Source organism: Nyctereutes procyonoides, unplaced genomic scaffold (assembly GCF_905146905.1).
Source record: "Nyctereutes procyonoides isolate TBG_1078 unplaced genomic scaffold, NYPRO_anot_genome, whole genome shotgun sequence".
NCBI lineage: Eukaryota > Metazoa > Chordata > Mammalia > Carnivora > Canidae > Nyctereutes > Nyctereutes procyonoides.
In genome coordinates, this window is record NW_026575120.1 from 17,633,688 (window position 1) to 17,650,658 (window position 16,971).

Genomic DNA, 16,971 nt, shown 5'->3' on the forward strand with positions numbered 1-16,971 from the left:
AGATTCCTAACAAAAGTGTACTCAGGGCCAGGAATAGATAATGTGGAGCATGCTCCTGAAGGTTAGAAAAAATTCTGGGTGTTTTCCAAGGTGAAGAGCTCTTCAGAGCCATTCAACAATTAAGGCAAAGTCCCAAATTAATAAGATAAATAAAGATCAAGAGAAAAGGTCAGTATGCTGTCAATAAAAAGAGTGATCTGAAGTGTGTAATGCAACTAACTCCTCCCCGTGGGGGTGAAAAAACTGGTATTTTAAGACTGCAGCATCAGAATTTTCCAGGTCCAAGACTCTCAAACACCATTATAAGACGAACTATAGGCCAGGCCATCTCTGCAAGGGGGTGGAAAGCACCAAAGGGCAAGTGAGAAGTCACCCCAGCCCCTCCTCTCCCCCTGTGCCTGTTGTTAAAACACACTTCCCTACAGGTCTCTTGCCCTGTCCGTCTTAAAACTGCCTCTCATTTTGCTAAAATCCTCTACATAGAGAGCTTCAATTAATAAATTATGGTTACTGGAACAGCCCTGATCATAGCCGAGTGGAATATCTCAAGGGATTCTAAAGCACCGTTCCAACATTAATATTTAGAGAGAGAGAAAACGCCCTACTCAGATGGAAGATGAATAATATGCATAATACTTTCAAAAACACTGACATAATTGACTCGCGCAATAAAAGATCGACTATTTTTTTTAACTGCTATATTGAAGTTTAATTGACATACCATAAACTGCGTTATTTAAAATGAACAATTTGGTAAGTTTTGGTTTATGTATATTCCCATAAAACCAGCACTACAATCAAGATAATGAACCTCTAAAATCACCTCCGAAAGCTTCCTCCTGAATCGTAATCCCTCCCTCCTGCCAGCTGGTCCACATGGCTGCCAATACTCGGGATGGTCAGTCTTAATTTAGACATCCTAATAGATGTGTAGTAGTATTTCACTGTGGCTTTCATTTGCCTTTCTCTATTAACCAATGATGTTAAACATCTTTTCAGGCGATTACTTACCATCCACATATCTCCTTTGGTGATATATCTGTTCAAATCTTTTGCCTGTTTTTAAATTGGATGGTTTGTTTTCTTATTATTGAATTTTAAGAATTCTTTATATACAGAATAACTGTTTTAAAGGTGAGATAAACTAAGACGTTGCAAGTAAAGTGAAATATTCAAAGTTAAATATTAAAACATTCCCAGTCTAATTTTGGTACCCAGCTCTTATAACTCCCAAGCCCAGTGTCCTTTGTACCATATGATGCTGTGGGTTATACACAATCACAAAGAAAAAGGATGAGATGGTCATAGTGGACCAGAAGCAGAATATTATCAGAGGAGAGTACTCACTCAGTAATGGGAAAGATGCTAAGACACGATCAGAGGACCTGAGTACTCAAGACTGCCAAGAATTCTTGACATTAGACATGACATGACATCTTTAGGGTTGAGGCTTTGCAACTTAAATATGCAATGAGGCAAGGCCCAATACGAGAAGAAAGGAAAAAATTTCACACATGTTGCTTAGTAAGACCCGAAGGTATGGGAGCTGACATGATTGGCACTAAAGAAGAGAAGGCTAGGGGCACCTGGGGGGCTCAGTGGTTGAGCGTCAGCCTTCAGTTCAGGGCGTGATCCCTACCTGGGTCCTGGGATTGAATCCCCCATCAGGCTCCCTGCAGGGAGGCTGCTTCTCCCTCTGCCTCTGTCTCTGCCTCTTTCTGTGTCTCTCATGAATTAATAAATAAAATAAGAGAAGGCTAAAGGATATGGCCCTTCAGATGTAAAGTCCTCTAGCACCAGAGCCAGGAACCCCAGGACGGGCCCCATATGGTGCCTTTCCCAGGTGTGGTAGCCTGGTCACCATGATTCCGTTATAAGCTTCTCACAGCCAGAAGCAATTCGGTTCAAGTTTTCTGTAGTCCCAACCCTTCCCCCTCGTCTTCCACACCTGCTCCCCTACGGGAATAGCACCGTGCTATGTGCTGGTGCCCAATAAATGCTTGCTGACTGATGTTTGATGAGGGCATACCCACTGTCATAAGGAAATGGTAAATCATGGGGCTAAGTTGATGTAGAGAAGATTTATATGAGACAGAAAGAACTTTCCAGCTGTTGGGGATGTGACTTACTAGAACTCATTCAGAAAGGGCTGGATCTTTGCTGGAATCCTTCAGGAGAGCAGACACAGATCACTCACCATTCAATAAGGCATACGGAAGAACAGGATAAACAACATGACTTACCACGGTGTCTCTGGGCTCTGGCCACTCAGAAAGGTAAGGGATTATTATTTTCCCCATGAACTGACTGTCTCTCCTCCACCGTCCATTGCGACCACACCCTTAGATAATAAATAACCATCCTGCTCCTTGTCCCTTTCCTTTCCTTCCCAAACCTGAAGGCTGCACTTTTTACAACAGGAATTTTGTGCGTCCAGGAGATCTGCCAGCATGCGTGGCTGAAACCAAAGTACAGCAAAAGAAAGCAATTGATGAGCTAAAGAAAAAACCGGGAGTTCTCAGGAAGGATACAGGACTACTTGTTCTACCCTATAGGTTCACGGCATCTACAGGTTTTTTTCTCATCTTGCTACCACCTCTGAGGGTCCCTTGCAGACCTGTCCCCAGGCCACAGCCAGCCTCAGCAGAAGGAGACTGTGCGAGTCAAGAAAGGGAAGCTATTCACCATGTGACTCGGAAAGCCCCCGGGGAGAGTGGGAGCCCAGCACCACTTATGGGGCCCCTGCTGCGAATTTCTCCAGGAATCTAGCTCTTCCAGCAACTGGGAGAACACCTCTTTTTGCTCAAAAGCCTGAAGCAAAGAATCCCAGGTGCATGGGATTCTCTGATGACTATGCATCCCCAGAACCTTTTTGGGGGAACAGAAACAGCTTCAGGCCGTGGCCCACCTGGACACTAGCTGGCTCCTCTCTTAAAGGGACATTCGGCGCAGACCTAGGATTCCAGAGAAGGGCCTCCCGGCGCCTCATGCCCTGGGCAGCAGCCACTACTCTCCCCCTGCAGTTTCCTGAGGGGCAGATGTGCCCCTCCTGCTCCCCTGGTTTAATCCTTTGCGATCAACTCAGATGCGGAACTGACCTAACGACAACAGCTCTGTGTGCTGTTCTGAGTGGCCCTAAAATACTTGGTGTCAGGGGTCCCAGTTGAGCTGCATGACTTTTGAGAAAGGAAATAACTTTTCTGACTGTTGGATTCTTCATCAGGAAAATGAAAATAACTCGACTCACTTCTCCCAGTAGTAGGAAAATCACATCAAAATGCCCAGCCCCATTATGGGCACGGAGCAGGTACTCAGTAAAGTGACAAGTGACACCCTCTTGCCCTTCTTCCCTTCCTTCTTTCTTCTTAACTAAAGCTTTTGTCCAAGGTGAACCCTCGCCACCCCCGGAGGCATGGGGTGTTGCTGATCTTGTTTCCGTTGTGAAAATTAGGGCCCAGTGACAGCATCCCCCAAGGTCAAACACCCATGGCTGAGAACAGGACCCCCAAGAGCCCTGGGCACGCTGCGACCACAACTAGACCCTGTGGGCTCATCATGCACCTCTCAGTGTCCATTTCCACTGTGGTGAAGAAACAACTCTCAAGTCGTGTGCACAGCTCGAGCCCCGCTCCTGAGCCCCGCATCTGACAGTTCTCGCAGCATCCCTGCCTGGCTGCAGTGTGGCCTTCTGACAAGCACGGCTTTGCCCTCAGCCACTCTTCTATCTGTTTGGCTCCTCATGCACACAGGGTGTTGCCCCAGCGCCTGGAGCCCCTGGGCACGGTGGATAAGGGTGGGTACCAGGAACTCCACCCTTTACTGAGAAAGGCTGGCTTCTTTATCGCCAATGGAACCAGCCATCAACCACCCCGGGAGTTTGTAAACCATTGAGAGGAGCGCTGCTGGGAAAATGTTATTTCTCATATAGACACCACTGCGCCCTCCTGCACTGCACCCACCCCCCTGCCCGGTGGTTAATTAGGAAGGCACTTTGCAGGATATATGCTGTAGCTATTACTCTGAATGAACTAAGAAATACACTCTGACTCCCTTCAGACCTTGGAATTCCTTCTTAAGCTTTTCAATAGTGAGAGAAGAAAGGGAAAGGAGGAAAGATAGCCTTTCTGGTGTTGCTATTTAATTTTGAGCTCTCACTCAGTGGCCAACTGCGTAGCACTGGGTGCCCTGCCTCACCAAACGAGGGATCGCGAGTGTGGGCTCTATTTAGGGAGGTGATCAGAGCTGGGTATCAGGTCCCATAGCGCTGGCACTGATCTCTATCATGTTCCTTTTAAGAGGGTTGGCAGGCCTGGAGTCTATTTTTAAACCCATGAGAAAGGTGCTACATGGAATCGAGAGAGGACCAGCATTAAACCCGGGATGGCTGCTGGGGAGGCCAAAGCTGAATCTAAGATTTTCTCATCTGGTCCCCCTACTCCTGGGACCAGATAATGACTCTCCTCCCAAAGGGATCTTTTTGGTTTTAAGCCCACTCTGACGCGACCTCAGTGGAATGTGACCCCTCACGAGCAAGCTTGACTTGGAAAAGGGTTGTATATCTGGGTCCATTTTTCAGTATTGAGACTTTTTCCCCCACTCCTGGTGTGAAAAGTCAATGTGCTTTTGAATATATTTATCATCTCCCTCTCCGATTTTCAAATCATGTGTTCTGGAACACTGCCGCCCCCCTCCAGCATGGCTGAGCTCACAGCCAAGAGTTTGCCAATGGGAGGGACTAACAAAGCCTGACCTCCCCAGGCGTCTCTGTGCCCAGCACCCCAGAAATCCTGCCCCTGTGCTGGAGAGAAAGGAGAGGAGCAGACCCAGTGGAGCAGACCCAGTGGCAAGTCTGCAGGAGACAGGATTACTTTCCCAACAGCGAAACGCAAAGAAGCATCCAAACGTCACTGTCTCTCATCCAATAACCAGATGAAGAGAGCAGAATGTTTTATGTACAATAACAAATTTCAACTGCAGTATCCATTTCTGGTTTTAGATAAGAAATAGAGCCGGAATTCCTAAAGAACTCAATGCTTTGAGAATAAGCAAAAGCTTTTGCCTGCTGAGCAGTTCAGAACTACTCAGGCAGGGAACTAAGTATGAGATGAGGGGTCTTTCCAGATTTGTTTCATCTCGGCATCTCCAAGCCCAGCATAGAAGCAGCACGAATGTGTGTCTCTGGAGTTGAACAGGATTATGTTCTGCAAGTCAGTCAAATGCGAGCTTCAGCCAGGTGGGATCAGAACAACATAGATGAGTGTGAGCACCATACACACCGCACACCAGAGGCTCAGCAAATGTTAAGTGAAGTGGAATCCAAAGAAATTGATTCAATTCAGATTTTAAAATGAGTCACATTCATGAAAAAGAAAAATCAGATATTCTGAGCTGGTTGGGCAAATTGTTCATTTCCCCACATGCTGTGATGGTCCCTGTGGAAACAGCCTGGGAACCCCTGTCATTTCCTTGGTGGGGCAGGGCCCTGGGCTGTGTGGCAGGAAAGGACCCTGCACCCCAGTGCACACCACTAGCCCTGGCCCCACATGCTCCGTCAGCATGACATTGCCAGCCCAGCCCCGACAAAGGAAGTCTGCTTCCTTACCCCCAAGGCAATGAGGCAGACAGGTCCTTAATGGTCCATATCTCTCTGCTGCGGGTGAGAGGATGGTGATGTGTCATGGAGTGTGTAAACATCTGTCTAAAGGTGGACCCCCTTAGCAAGTGTGCTGGCCCATGTCCCATTGCCATGTTCCATTCTCGCCATGGTATGAAGCACTGGCTAGGTTCAGAACCGACACTTCAGAACATATTGCCTGGTAGCTGACTGGGGAGCCCAGACTCGGGGAGGAAATTGCACACATTTCGGAAACATGTAGGGGACACACTGCCAGAATGGTCCAGTTTACTACACTCTGGCCAGTGCTCCTACACATCATGGAAACCTTGTCTGCAGCCTGTTGGTATGGGAAGAAGAGGAGTATACATTGGAGAAGCTGCAAAATCAAACTCATTTCACACTTGTACATGCTAACATGGAAAACTTTTCTTAATTTTCAAACTGCCAAATGGGCTTGACTATTGGCAGTGAACCCCATGGCTCACTTTCTAAAGGATGTTCAAGCATGCATTCAGACAGCCCTATGAGGCTGACCATAGATTTGCTCAGGCCTCTCCTTTATTTGAATAGTTCTCCCTAAAGAGAGAAAGCCGTGGCCAGCCTGACCTGCTGAAAGAATTCCAGAGGAGCCTGTTCTTCCCAAAGTTCATCCAGTCTCTGGAGCAAGGCTTCCCCAGCTTAGGAAAGGCAGTGTTAAGACACCTATTAGGAACTAGGACTTGGGAAGATGGTGCCCTGTGACCCCCTTCTCTGCCCTCTGGCCCATAAGACTTCACTCTATTGACAATGAGGTACAGATACAAGAGCAGGAAGGAGAAAGATGCTGAAAACAATAGTAGCTAAGATTTAAGAACTGGGTGCTGTCCTAAGCATTTTAGATGTCAACACATTTGATCCTCACAACCACCCTAGCAAGTAGCTGTCATTAGCATTCCCACCTCACAGAAGACAAGCTGTAGCACAAAAACATGACATAATTTGCCCAAAGTCACCCAAGAGCATGACGGTGCTCTGGGCAGTGCATGAAGCAGAGACAAGAGAGCTGTTCTAGTTTTCACTTCATCATATGAGCTAAGGTATTTGGGGGGCAGGCGAGAGAAGTGAAATTCAGTATTCTCCTGAATACAGGAAGAATGGCTCTGTCTTGGAAATCTGAGTGCAACTAAGGCCATCTTTACTAATTTGGGATTTCTGCTAGTCAGAAGAGACCCCAGCCACGGGTCAGAGGCAGGCTCGAGGCAGAAATATTTATAGGACCCTATACCCTAAAGGGTTTAATGAGAGATGACTGAGCCAAGACTGTCTCTTCCCAAAGGGTTGGGGAAATGGAGAGGTTTTTTTCTTTCTTTTTTAAGGTTTTATTTATTTGAGGTGGGGGAGCATAGAGGGAGAGGGAGAAGCAGACTCCCTGCTAAGCATAGAGCCCCACACGCGGCTTGATCCCAGGACCCTGAGATCATGAGCTGAGCCAAAGGCAGACGCTTAACCAACTGACTCACCCAGGAGCCCCAGGGAAATGGAGAGTCTTGAAACAATAAGGTTGCTTTTAATTCCAGTCCAACTAAGTTCTCTAGAATTATCACAGTAACTTCAATAACACCATCTTCAGAGACAGGTGCAAGCAGCTCCAGAAAGCAGACGCTGAGCCGCAGCAGCTGACCCTGGGTCCTCAACCCTGGGGAAGGATAATGAGCTGATGGAGTCCTCAGGGACCCTCTGCTGTAGAACCGACTTCCTTCTCCTTCACTAGAGGCCTGACAGCACAGACCCAGCTGGCCAAATGCTGACTGAAGAGGTTCCTTCTCTCTTCCCAGAGCCAAAACATTTCCAAGCAATTATGTCCAATTAAACCAGTACCTGGCCTACCTACCATGCCCTGAATTTTGCCATTCCTCACCACCTGACGACAGGAAGACGGACTCTGTCCTTCGAGATCCTCTTAAGCTCCTTCAGCATACCTAGCAGTTACCACTGAAGAACACCTTGGCATCTGCCTTCTACTTCTTGGGCCTATTTTCTCTTTACTACCAAGGCAACAGAGCAGGTGCCACACATAATATTTCACATGGGGCTCATCATATTATTCTTAATAATTGAATAGAGACCATTATCTTCCTATTTAATCCTCTTGTGAATTCTGGCTGGCTGCTCTTTGAGATATCATTTCATACAGTATTTATATCACCCCTTTTATAATTACTTAAATAAAAGGTGAGGAAATAAGTTATAAATCATCAGCCACATCTGCATTTCTCTCTGTTCTCACCTACAATGGGTGAATCCTAAAGTATGCTGCTCATTTGGACATTTCTAATCTGTACAATGATGAAGCATGTCTAGATGGCCCCCTTTTAAAACTTTGGTTTCATATCTTTTTAAAGAAATAAAATGTTATAGAAGTATTGATATTCTTTCCATATCTAAAATTTTATGACTTTATGAATATCCACCTTGTGCTCTAAAATCAACCTTGATAAGTGCTTCTACATGTTGTTTTTCAAAATGACCTTTTTCAGCTACCCTGACCTTGAACTCCTAAATAAAAGTACGTTAAGTATTGGAGAATGAACAAAAGGAATGGGCAGTGAACCAAGTATCACTAAAAAACCCATTATTGTTTCTGTAATGACTGAGCTGGTTCTTGCCTCCAGAGAGAGTGTGAGAGACATTTCCAGGATTTCTGAAATAAGATACAAAGACGACAATCAACATTTCCAAAGGAAAATCATTGCCAATATCCATATCCATCTTTGGTCCCTCAGATGCTTTTAGGGTGACGATAACAGAGATGAATTATAAGACTTGGTGGTACTGACAGGTCTGCTTCTCATTCATCTATTCTTCCATTCAGACATGAACTATTGAATTGCCATGTGCAGGCCAAGAATCCAATGGAAGACATAAATAAGTAGAGTCCATGGTTGTCACCCTTGGAAAAACTGCAATCTAGTAGATGTAAATATAGAGCTATATGAAAAATAGAACAATACAAAGGTTAAAGATGGAGTAAGAGATGCTCCATGGCACAGTTAAAAACCGAAGGAAAGGTTCCAACAGCATGTGCCAGTAGTTCAAAGGAAAGGCTGGGTCAGAGGGAGCAACAGTATTCAGGGCAATCTTTTACTGAGCAGTGAGATTTGAACCAAATCTCCTCTCTGAGGAGGCGGTGCTGGAGCAGAGGCCTGCATCCAGACAGAGGTGGAGTATGTAGTATCTGGAAATGCAAAGGCTGTGAGAGGTATGCCTGACATAGTCAAGGAACATTCAAATACTCTACCCCACCTCCCTGCCACCACTAAGACATGCCTCTTGCTAGGTCTGTAGGGCCCTGCTGCACACCCACAGATTCTCTGCATCTTTTGTTGCCCGTAGGCCAAGAAGTCAGAAGCACTCCAAGGAAGAGGAACCAAAAGAGAGGAAGAGACAGTAACAGGTAATGGGGGCGGTGCGGGGGGAGCAGTGCTTACTATGTGGTAGGCACTGTTCTAAGCATCTTGTAGGGGCCAACTAATCCTCCCAGCAACTTTAGAAGGTACGTATTCTAATTGTCCTTATTTTGTGAGTGGCAAACAGAGGCACAGGGAGGTTAACGCACTTGCCCCGAGTCACACAGCACATAAGTGGTAGAGTCAGGATTTGAACTGGGCAACCTGGAGCTAAACCCGCTCTTGCAAGCATTCTGCTCTAGTGGACAACGATACTGGAAGGGCAGAGGGCCCAGGAACTCTGAGGAAGCCAGAAATATACAGGACATCAGTTCTGTCTGGGAGGGTGATGAGAGAACACCAGGGAAGTTCTCTGTTTTCTAATGGCAGCGTGGTGTGTTCTCCAGCACTGCTTTGTCCAGGCCACTTACTCTAATTATTATTTAGCATTTGCTAAGTGCCTACCCTGTACCGAGGCCAATCAGGGAGGCTGAAGTACAGACAGCTGAAGCAGACCCCGGGGCCTCCCCGGGGACAACCCGAATGCAGCTGGCTAATCGGACCAGATAGGAGGCCCAAGTTCACCTCCTCTCGATTTTTAACCAGGAACTTTCAATTATTTCCTCTTGGACTCTGCCTGAATTCATAAATAGCAATAACAATTTTCAAATGCCTGTAGGAGTTTGTTGAGTTAACCTGAGTGACTCATTATTATATAGCATTCAGCTTATCCTCTCTCCTCCTAGGGGATGAGACATCCTCCTACACCCTCCCAGGAAGGTGGGGGGAGCAGATGCTGTTCCCTCACTGAGTTCTTACCACCCAAGTGGGGTGATGCTTGTCGGGCCCACAGGGTAAAGCTCTTCCTGGAGCCCAAGGCCTGACTGGCTCTGGAATCTGCCCAGGCCACTTTGAGGGAGTGTGTGTGTGTGTGTGTGTGTGTGTATCTATGTGTGTCCATGTGTGTGTGTCTGTGTGTGTCTATGTGTGTGTTCGTGTGTGTGTGTGGTCTATATGTGTCTATGTGTGCGTGTGTCCATGTGTGTATCTATGTGTGTGTCTGTGTGTCCGTGTATGTCTATGTATGTGCTGTGCATCCACATGTGTGTCTATGTGTGTGTCCATGTGTGTCTGTGTGTCTATGTATGTGTCTGTGTGTATGCATGTGTCTATGTGTGTGCATGTGTGTCCATGTGTGTCTCTGTGTGTGTCTGTGTGTCTCTGTGTGTGCGTGTGTGTCTGTGTGTGCATCTGTGTGTCTATGTGTGCATCTGTGTGCGTCTGTGTGTGTCTCTGTGTATGTATGTGGGCAAGTGCATGTGGACTGTCCCTGTCACGGCAGCTTCAGACGTTGAGACAAACAGCGGGTCCGAGGGCAGCAGACCCTGGAGCTGACAGCCGGGCAGGGGGAGGCTGGTGAGGAGGGCAGGGGCAGCTGGGGGCACGTCTGTTCCCAGGCAGGGGTGTGGCACTGACATGAATTGAGTACAGGCCGTTGGGGGTGGGGACAGAACGTGCCAATACGAAAACTTAAGAGCTGTTTGGCATTTAACTTGCGATCGTGGCTCACGAGGAAACTGGTGAGATCCCTCACCAGAAGTGCTAAAGAGAAATGTCTCCACCCTCTGCTTCTACATTTGTGGAAAATCTCCCTCTTTGGGGAAAAAAAAGTCACTGCTTTCTGCTTAAACTGGGGGCTCTATTTGGAAGGCTTGAGAGAGTGGTTTTGTCAGTGGTGAGGAGCAGGATTCCTCTTCGGCCTTGCCCCACACCCCAAAGTGGACCACACCCCAAAGGCTGGGACCACCTCAGCCTTCCCTGCCCTCTGCAGCCTTCCCAGCCTGCGGCCTTGCGCTGCCACAGACCCCGGCCAGGCCCCTGCCTTGAGGCTCCTCCCTACTCGAAAAGGCCCCAAGTTGTGTGATTGGAAAGATACCCTTCAGGCAGAAGCCACATGAAGCCCCCCCCAGCCAGCAGTTCTGCATGGGGGCCGCCTCCCAGGCACCAAAGGCGTGGAGGACTCCGCGGACCCACCTTCCCAGGCTCGCAGAGCCCTGGCTCCAGCTCCGGTCTCACCACACTCCCCACTCTCTGCCCTCTTGATCTCCTCCTCACAGGCTGCTGGTGTCTTCTGCCAAAGAATAAGCAGGCAGCCATTCCCAAACCCAACAGAAGTTGAAATCAAAGCCTGAACTCAAAACTACATGCCCTGAGGACAGCTGAAAAGGCCTAGATTTCAGGGCCTGGGAACAACTCCTCTCCGGGCCTGGAAGCACGAAATGACTGGCTCAAGGTCACAGGTCACGGCAGACGTAGGACCAGAGTCCTCTGTCTTCTAGTCTAGCAGGTTGCACAGCCTTCCCCTCTTCTCCCTGTCCTTACTAGGACAGGACACAGACAACAAGAACCATGGTGCAAGAAGAGTGGAGGGCAGGGAGAGGGAGGGCAGAAGGTGTCCAAGGCCACGAGGGGCTGGGGGCAGATGTCAAGGTCAGGTCTGATCTCAGAGCCGAGGAGGAAGGAGGTGAGGACAAGTGCTGGGGGTAAGGAGCGAACTCAGTAGGGGCTGAGGGATCCATGGCTGTTTTCATTTCCCCCGCCTGAAGCTGCTGGCGGGCTGGGTGGCTGCCCCCATCTAAATTAAGGCCAAGGACAGAACAGTCAAAACAACTCTTGGCCAAACCGGGAACACAGTTGGTAAAACCATGGATTTAAATCACAGGATTTTAAGTGGCAAGGTACAAGACAGCAGCCTGGTCACACTTGCTGAGTCCTCATTTAGAGAGATTGGGGCCATTCCTATGGCTGCCCACCCCACCCTTCCCCTGGCACCAGCCTGTGGGTGCAGGTGCCTTTGCAAGGACATCTGCCTGTCATGACCTCTTTCTCATTTCTGACATCGTACCCCTATCCTGGGACTGGTTACCTCTGCCATGGGACCACCTAATGGAAGAGGGAATATTTCGATAGACAGCTGTTAAATCAAACATACAAACTCTCAAAGCCAAGACATAGGGCCCGAAAGATATTGGGTATGTTGTAGGGAAGCTCATCTGTGCTGGCTGAAGATGGACCTGCCATTTCTTGGGTGGCTATTTCAAACTGGAAGAAAAAAAAGCTGCTACCCCTCAGGCCTGCTCCATGAATCTCTGTTTGCCACTAAGCAATGAGTGATTGCAAGCAAGTAGCCTAACCTCCCGTTCCCCAGTTTTCACCTCCACAAAATGAGATAGGATTTCCAGCGGGGGCATCACCTTGAATGAGTCAGCTCTGGATCCTGTAGGCCTGTCTCAGGAGAGCTACCCCCCAGGGATTTCCTAACACCTACGAGAACCATCTCAGGTGGTCTGGGACTCTTGGTGAGTCAAACAGGAAGCCTTTTCTTTGAATCAAACGATAGTACATTGCATATATTAATTTTTTAAAAGATTTTATTTATTCATGAGAGGCAGAGACACAGGCAGAGGGAGAAACAGGCTCCATGCAGGGAGCCCAACGTGGGACTCGATCCCGGGTCTCCAGGATCACATCCGGGCTGAAGGCAGCACTAAACCACTGAGCCACCAGGGCCGCCCCACATATATTAATTTTTTTTTAATTTTTTTTATTTATTTATGATAGTCACAGAGAGAGAAAGAGAGAGAGGCAGAGACATAGGCAGAGGGAGAAGCAGGCTCCATGCACCGGGAGCCCGATGTGGGATTCGATCCCGGGTCTCCAGGATCGCACCCTGGGCCAAAGGCAGGCGCCAAACCGCTGCGCCACCCAGGGATCCCCAACATATATTAATTTTTATTCTGTCTTATACATTTGGAGTTTGGGCCACCTAATCACCTATGCAAATATAGATAAACAAAATGCAAATCTGGGTCCCAAATTAGATGAAAGAATTCCATCCTATTCAGCTTATAAAATTTCAAGTATCTCATTGCCTTGATCATTAGACACCAGCTGATCAGAAAGTCCCAAGATTTCTAACTGTTGTATATACTAGATGGTATAGGCATTCCTAAAATATCCACACGGGGAAAAAAAGCTCCTTTGCTCATCCCAAATCCATTTCCCCTGATTGAATGATTTTCTCATTTCCACAGAGAGCTATTAAACCAACCATACAAATCATCAAGGCCCCACAGACCCAGGAGGAGAAAGAAAGAAATTAGATAACGTTAGGTAGTCAACCTCAGCAAAGTGAATATGGCACCCAACCTCATTTCCTCTTTTGTGTTATCTTATATCACATCATTCAAGGCTCTCCTTTCTAAGGACATCTAAGTCCTATTCCTGGTCCACACTGCTGGCCTTCCTTGGAAATTTTCGACAGCCCTCTGATCAAACACTTTCCTCTCTGGAGAATTCCACTTGTTGGTAATTCCTCACGTAAGATTGGAATCTGCTTTCCTGACCTCCACTCCACCTTTCACCTGGTGGGACCTTGCGAACACCATGCGGGGACCCCACCCCCACCCCCGCTCTTGCCAGTGGCACCCTAGTGACAATTAGGGACTTTCTTCCAGTCTCTTTATTCTTCTCTGCTCCTTGTTCCTTCAAGGTTTCCCCCAGACACCATCCCAGACCCTATCCTTAGTGATTGCCTGCCTATATCTGTCCTCCAATTACCAGGGTCTCTCCTAAAATGGAAATCCGAACATGACCCTCTCAATATAGCCTGACATTGCATTTCCCAAAGTGTGTTCCCTGGACCACCAGCCCTAAACAAATAGCACCCCACCCCATGCAATGGGCAAGGATGTGTGGGAGACAAACTCTATCCTCAGAGATTCTGGAATCAAGGGAGTGTGTGAGCGCTCTGAGCAGTCTTGGAGAAATCTGAGCAGTGGCATGTCAGCCACTGGTTCCCAGTGGTTGACTCCAAAATTCTTTACTCCCCCACACAACACAGGTCAGAAGAGGCCAATCATTTTCACTGGGACTTCATCTCCAGCTAGCTCAGCCTTACAGACTGCCTCATAATTTTCTGCCTTACTCTTGCTCACCCCATGAAGAACTTAAACCAATAGCTGAGTGTATTAAGTGAATTCCTTCTTCAAGCATATGGCATAGAATTAGCCAATTCCCTAATTTTCCTGTTTTGTACCTGTGAACTTTGGTATATTGCATTTTCACCTCTTCAGTAAGTTTTATAATACGATTCAAGCTACCAGCTACTACATGAATTTTTTTTAGGTGACTTTTCCTTTGCTTTCAGTGAAAGTTTTAAAGTTTAAATAGTATTGCTATGTGATTGAGAGCCAGCTACTTAAAACACCCCCACGGCGAAGCTTTTGCAAATTAAGTAAACACCCTGTCACGCATGTGTTTTGGAGTTCAGATGTCTACACACTTACTGAGGCAGTTCTGCCTCATTTTTTAAAGTGCAGGGGCAAGCCTGTACAGGGTCCAGTAAGGCTTTGCTGAAGGAATGGGCAGAGTGGTAAGATACGAAGGATCCAAAAGGCAGGTGGGCCGTGATCCTGCCACAGAGCTAGATACTCCCAGCCCTGAGTCGAGCATGTGGGGAATGGGCTCCCAGGAGTCCCACATGAAATGTCACCATGTGGTCAGGGAGGAGAGAGGCCAGGCCCCACTCCTCCTGAGTCTCCTGTTTCTACCACTCATATGAAAGCAGAATAAGGCACAGGCTTATGAGTCAGGCTCTGGGTCCAGCTTTCGTGGATTCATATCACAGTTCCAACACTTCCTAGCTACATGGCCTTGAGCAAATTATATCTCTGTGCCTCAGTTTCCTGGTCTGTGCCATGCAATGACTTCATAGAGGCATCACAGGGATTAAATGAGTGATTCCTTGTGTGGTAATTAGAACAGGGCCTGGCACAGGGCTCAGGCGGTGTTAGTGAGACTCTTAGTTTGCTCTCTCCCCCATCCATCTACCACTTTCCATTTTAATGCAAGCACCTGAGACTGGAATTCAGTACTTCTCACCTGGATGCACTGCCAGGCACCCTCCATCCACTTGACACACCCGAGCTACCGAATAACACTCCCACCAATACCCCAGCCCTCCCCCTCCTGGTGCCCTAGCAGAGGCTGCTAATTTATCACAAACTCTTGCCCATCAGCCTAAAAGTGGCTTCAGAATCTTTCTGAACACAGCATTTCAGGCAGCTGCTTCCAATCAGATTGGCGTTGACACAGGCAACAAGACTTATTTTCTATTCCAATGTTGTTTAATCAGCAATTTATAACAAACGTGATGCTCTCGGCTGCGGGGCATGAATGGTTCATCAGGCCTTAGCATAGGCTTGATGACATATTCTTCAAGATTACTTCCACCCCCGCCCCCATCCCCCTGATTGCATGCTTACCAGAACCCTGTTATAACTGACTTGCCAGTTAGAGTCTCTTAATGGGATGGAATCCATTGACCAGAGAACACAGGATTAAGGGCACAAGAACACCAGACGGCCAGAGAAGTCATGCCTCTCCTTGCAAAGTTGGGAGGCTAGTGTCAACACCAGAGTCCCCTGAGTCGGACCAGCAGTAAGTCAGTTCCCACACCTGCTGCCCTGACTGCCTCAAAATCAAGTTACCTGACCTACAAGCTGAGGACCGGCCCTCAGAAGCGGGGCACCCATACAAGCAGCTTGTCGACACCCCCAGACAACTACGTCTCTTCTTCACCTTTCCTGACTGCAACAAGACCCAGTTTCCTCCCCTGTAACATGGGTATCTGCCGTGAGCATCAAATGAGCGGAGGTGTGTCAACCCCAGAGCGCGCTGGTTGGTACACAGCGGCTACTCAGTGACGTTCATTGTCTGCCACTCCTCCGCATTAGGGTGTCATCAATGCTCACCTGGAGATAGGCAGTATTTCCCCACCTGGTTTCCACTCCCTGCCATTCCAATGACCCTCTTCCTCGACCCTGCCACCGTGAAATTCTGATCATGACACTTTCCTGTTCAAAACTCTTTGCTGGCTCCCCAACATCTGCAGGATAAAGTCCAAAGTCTTACGCTAATGTTCAGAAGCTCACCCTCTAGCCCTTGCCCACCTCTTCACCCTCCTCTCCCATCCCCAACCCCTACCTGTCCCTGAACACCTGGACTGCACACCTTTCCCAGACACATGAGGCACTTGTACACCTTCCAGATTTTTAAAAATATTTATTTATTCATGAGAATACACACACACACACACACACACACACACAGAGAGGCAGAGACACAGGCAGAGGGAGGAGCAGGCTCCATGCAGGGAGCCCGACATGGGACTCGATCCATGGTCTCCAGGATCACACCCTGGGCTGAAGGTGGCGCTAAACCACTGAGCCACTCAGGCTGCCCCACCTTCCAGATTTTTGATTGTGCTTTCTCTGCAGCAGGCATCCTCCCAATCCCTGCTTCGTGCACTTCTACTGATTCTTCAAGGCCATTCAGAGTTCTCCTCCTCTATGAAGTTTCCCTGACAAAATCCCTTGTTCACTGATAAGCAGAATTAATTCTTCCCCATTCCAGCCTTCCACTAATGAGCACTCACCCCTTCCTGAGGGTCATTTATCCTTGTTTCCTACTCTGTAAACTCTGTTGACCTGAATTGAAGTTATGTTGAAGGTAGGAAGGTATTTTTTAAATTTCCAGAGTTTTAGCATGTTGAGAACTGTTGATCCACAAACTTGTGATTCAAAAAAAAAAAAAATTATAACAACATCTCCCGACATGCCAGGCTCTATCTCATGTACTCCTCGCCACAACCCAGGACAACCTCTACTGCCTCTAGGGCACAGATGGGGAACCAGAGGTACAGGCAGGAGTTGGGGTACAGAGGTACAGCTCAAGGGCACCAGCTAGAAGGTGGCAGAGCAGGGATTCAAACCCCAGTGGTCTGGCTGCAGAGCCCAACTGCCTTCGGTGCTGCTTGGGTGACTCCACCTGCACCATGCAGTTTGGGCACTGGGGATGCAGACTAGT

General features: G+C 47.9%; 1 protein-coding gene across 2 annotated transcripts in view; it reads right to left on the minus strand.

Moving 5' to 3' along the window:
- The window catches only part of ANK1 (ankyrin 1), a 213,279-nt gene that overhangs the window by 105,540 nt on the left and 90,768 nt on the right, over positions 1-16,971 (minus strand). The gene's annotated exons all lie outside the window — the stretch shown is intronic.